Source organism: Schistocerca serialis, unplaced genomic scaffold, assembly GCF_023864345.2.
Source record: "Schistocerca serialis cubense isolate TAMUIC-IGC-003099 unplaced genomic scaffold, iqSchSeri2.2 HiC_scaffold_960, whole genome shotgun sequence".
NCBI classification, from domain to species: domain Eukaryota; kingdom Metazoa; phylum Arthropoda; class Insecta; order Orthoptera; family Acrididae; genus Schistocerca; species Schistocerca serialis.
In genome coordinates, this window is record NW_026048585.1 from 82,501 (window position 1) to 87,500 (window position 5,000).

General features: G+C 53.3%; 1 non-coding gene across 1 annotated transcript in view; it reads left to right on the top strand.

The window, feature by feature from the left end:
* Positions 1–4,338: 4,338 nt before the first annotated feature.
* The window catches only part of LOC126453768 (small subunit ribosomal RNA), a 1,910-nt gene continuing 1,248 nt past the window's right edge, over positions 4,339–5,000 (top strand). The window contains exon 1 of the ribosomal RNA XR_007585052.1: positions 4,339–5,000. This exon is cut by the window's right edge and continues 1,248 nt beyond it. This is a non-coding gene — a ribosomal RNA (small subunit ribosomal RNA).

The following is a 5,000-nucleotide window of genomic DNA, read 5'->3' on the forward strand; positions in this document are numbered from 1 at the left end:
ACTTTTCCCGCAGTCGCAATGTGCAATCCACCCCTATAACTTGCGTTTCATGAAGAGTTATGTCCAATATGCGACATTCCCGCTGTCCCTATACATGAGCTGCGAGCTGTACCAGTTACGAGCTAGAGACGCGATCGCGTTGCTCTCTGTACGAATGCCGATGCTGAGCGGTCAGCTAGGAGGCGCTCCATCCATGTCGGTACCGGTGGGCGTTGCACTCGCAGTCGCAAAAACGTACGGCAAGTATATTACTCGGAAGAGTTTATGACAGTCCAAGCCCCCCTGCGTGGGGAGCGTCTTTCTAGGCCATGACCCACCGGAAGGGCGCAGCGTCCCCCACCCCAGACATGTGACGTCACACTATCGGTATTGACGACTCGACTCATTGCTTATAATCATTTGCCATACACCGGTGGAAGCTGCCGAGACGAGTAGCTACATAGCGCGCTCGCCGTGTCACTAATGTACAGAGATACAACAGTTTCGACTGGAACCGGATTAAACGTATACACGGCGCTGATTAGTAATACATAGACCCATCAGAATACAGATAATATATACAACTGTCCGTATACATGCTGAAAGACTCTGCTCACAATCACAACCACACGGCAGCCACACACTCTTATCACGCACTACTCTCCGCCTGTAACACGCACACAGACAATATGTAAGCACCAGCATGGAACAACACCCAGTGCATCCTCTCCGCCACATGAGACAATCCACACTGTCATAACCAGACTGGGAGGTCCACTCAGAAAACGGAATATCCCACCCCCCCGACAACCACCATTGCTCAGCTAAGCCACCAACACCCACACATGTCCTACACAGGGGTGCACCCAACATCACAATACTGCCTCCTCTCACAGCACACAAACAATGGCAGGAATGAAAGACACAGGTCTGCCACAAGCATGGAATCGGAGCGCCGCCTGTCATGAGCCAAAGGTGCATCCTGACGTGGCAAATCAGATGATGCCGCAGGCATCCACTTACTATAATCACAATCAACAAACCGACCGGCCGCCCCCCCCCCCCCCCCCATTACACCTTTCCATACAACAATGTGTACCTTAACCTAAACTATACTGTACCTTAACCTAAACTATACTGTACCTTAACCTAAACTATACTGTACCTTAACCTAAACTATACTGTACCTTAACCTAAACTATACTGTACCTTAACCTAAACTATACTGTACCTTAACCTAAACTATACTGTACCTTAACCTAACCTATACGGTACCTCAACCTAACCTATATTGTGCCTCAACCTAACCTATGTTGCGCCTTAACCTAACCTATGTTGCGCCTTAACCTAACCTATGTTGCGCCTTAACCTAACCTATGTTGCGCCTTAACCTAACCTATGTTGCGCCTTAACCTAACCTATGTTGCGCCTTAACCTAACCTATGTTGCGCCTTAACCTAACCTATGTTGCGCCTTAACCTAACCTATGTTGCGCCTTAACCTAACCTATGTTGCGCCTTAACCTAACCTATGTTGCGCCTTAACCTAACCTATGTTGCGCCTTAACCTAACCTATGTTGCGCCTTAACCTAACCTATGTTGCGCCTTAACCTAACCTATGTTGCGCCTTAACCTAACCTATGTTGCGCCTTAACCTAACCTATGTTGCGCCTTAACCTAACCTATGTTGCGCCTTAACCTAACCTATGTTGCGCCTTAACCTAACCTATGTTGCGCCTTAACCTAACCTATGTTGCGCCTTAACCTAACCTATGTTGCGCCTTAACCTAACCTATGTTGCGCCTTAACCCAACCTATGTTGCGCCTTAACCCAACCTATGTTGCGCCTTAACCCAACCTATGTTGCGCCTTAACCCAACCTATGTTGCGCCTTAACCCAACCTATGTTGCGCCTTAACCCAACCTATGTTGCGCCTTAACCCAACCTATGTTGCGCCTTAACCCAACCTATGTTGGGCCTTAACCCAACCTATGTTGCGCCTTAACCCAACCTATGTTGCGCCTTAACCCAACCTATGTTGCGCCTTAACCCAACCTATGTTGCGCCTTAACCCAACCTATGTTGCGCCTTAACCCAACCTATGTTGCGCCTTAACCCAACCTATGTTGCGCCTTAACCCAACCTATGTTGGGCCTTAACCCAACCTATGTTGGGCCTTAACCCAACCTATGTTGGGCCTTAACCCAACACACGTTGGGCCTTAACCCAACACACGTTGGGCCTTAACCCAACACACGTTGGGCCTTAACCCAACACACGTTGGGCCTTAACCCAACACACGTTGGGCCTTAACCCAACACACGTTGGGCCTTAACCCAACACACGTTGGGCCTTAACCCAACACACGTTGGGCCTTAACCCAACACACGTTGGGCCTTAACCCAACACACGTTGGGCCTTAACCCAACACACGTTGGGCCTTAACCCAACACACGTTGGGCCTTAACCCAACACACGTTGGGCCTTAACCCAACACACGTTGGGCCTTAACCCAACACACGTTGGGCCTTAACCCAACACACGTTGGGCCTTAACCCAACACACGTTGGGCCTTAACCCAACACACGTTGGGCCTTAACCCAACAGACGTTGGGCCTTAACCCAACACACGTTGGGCCTTAACCTGCTCTGTAATTGTCATACGACGCGTTAAATTAGTGTAGTGTTGCCTAACTGCAACCCCCGCAATATAGTTTGCTACTCGCACTGCCCGGTCCCCAGTGTATCGCTTCATGTTAAACACCTTGCAGCTATACACTGTAATGTGGATGGCAGCAGGACGTACATGCTCAATGCCCTTTGCAGTTGTTCATTGGCATTTGCAGTTGTTCATTGGCATTCGCATGGCGAAGCACTTAGCCTACGCTGTGGTACGGCCTGTGTCAACTGTCCGCTGATGTTGTACGTCCAAATCACACACTGTACTGCACATTGGTCCTCATGTACTGAATGATACATCGTGGTACATGTGACCGTACAACGACTGCGCCAACAACGGCGAACCATGCGGTCCAAATGTTGTGCACTCAGCTACGTGTCGTCTCCCTATAAGAGCTGGATTGCAGTGTGGTATGCCCTGGATGGCGATCAGCATGAGCCGTCTGTTGATGTAGTGGCGCGTGTTGTCAGACGTAGTCGTCTCTTCTCACACACCGTGATAGCATGGTGCACTGCGTTCCACATCTGCGACATGCGACAGAGGCCGGTTGACAGTCGTTCGCGCAATGGACATCGCATACGTACGGGGGCCACCTTCCACGTGTTCGCGAAGCGTGCACATGTTGTTGCGTGTATGTGGGCAGACATAGTGTGTCGTGACACCTGACACAGGCATGCAACAATCGTTGAATTTGCAAATGGCGATGGACGCCTACGTTTGCTGGTGACGTTACGCAAATGAACAACTGGTAAACCGTTGTGGTGCGGTTGTTCTCGCTAGAGGTGAATCAGTGATGGCGACGATCGGTTGAGCTACCAACCGGTTGTTCCAGCGATACCCACCATGCCCACGAACGTGAATGGCATCTGGGTGTGAAGCGATACGCGGCGGTGGCTGGGTGGGACCGTCCCCGGCCGGTGAGGGGGGGCCTCCCGGCGTGCTGGCCGCGCGGTGCGTGGGCGCACGCGCTACAGCCGGCTGGTGGGGGCGGCCAGTGGCAGGCGCGCCGGCCGACGGAGGCGGCAGGCGGCGCAGCTGCGCGCCGGCGCACCCTGCACGCGGCGCCGTGCGGCCAAAGTAGGTCCTCGCGGGCCCGGTGCGAAGCGCGGTGGACATCTGCAGTGTGCTGGTCCGATTGAGGACTGTGTGCGCTGAGGATGCGCCGCCGCCCGGCGCTCGGCGCCGCGACGCCGTCTGCTGCTCGGTCGCCTCTGCGGTTCTCGCAGGTGGTTTGTATCGCAGCTGTGCGGACGTGTTGGCGCGTGCGCTGTGCTGGGAGAGTTCGCTTCGGCACCCAAGTGGGGCTTTTGTCCTTCTGTGGCGCTGGCGTTGGAGCTGCCGGTCACCGTAGGTGGCGCGTGTTGTCTCCCGCCGGCAATGCCACGACAGCACGCTCCCGGGCCTCTGTCGGCAGCGGCAAGCTCAGTTGGGAGCACGGGTGGTCGCACCTAAAGCGTCTACTCGCCAAACCCCGGGCGATTGCGCCTCTCTCGAACCCGACCAAGTACTTAGGACGGCGCTGCGCGCCGCCGGGACCTGAGAGGGTTTCGAGGTGTATGGTGCAGGGGAGCTCAGCCTCCTCCTGTTTGCAGAATAATTGAGCGGACGCTTGCGTGTTCGCGCGGGCCCCCGGGACACACTCCCGGGCGGCCGGCTGCTCAGCTCTAGTTGACGCAGCTCCCTGGTTGATCCTGCCAGTAGTCATATGCTTGTCTCAAAGATTAAGCCATGCATGTCTCAGTACAAGCCGCATTAAGGTGAAACCGCGAATGGCTCATTAAATCAGTTATGGTTCCTTAGATCGTACCCACGTTACTTGGATAACTGTGGTAATTCTAGAGCTAATACATGCAAACAGAGTCCCGACCAGAGATGGAAGGGACGCTTTTATTAGATCAAAACCAATCGGTCGGCTCGTCCGGTCCGTTTGCCTTGGTGACTCTGAATAACTTTGGGCTGATCGCACGGTCCTCGTACCGGCGACGCATCTTTCAAATGTCTGCCTTATCAACTGTCGATGGTAGGTTCTGCGCCTACCATGGTTGTAACGGGTAACGGGGAATCAGGGTTCGATTCCGGAGAGGGAGCCTGAGAAACGGCTACCACATCCAAGGAAGGCAGCAGGCGCGCAAATTACCCACTCCCGGCACGGGGAGGTAGTGACGAAAAATAACGATACGGGACTCATCCGAGGCCCCGTAATCGGAATGAGTACACTTTAAATCCTTTAACGAGTATCTATTGGAGGGCAAGTCTGGTGCCAGCAGCCGCGGTAATTCCAGCTCCAATAGCGTATATTAAAGTTGTTGCGGTTAAAAAGCTCGTAGTTGGATTTGTGTC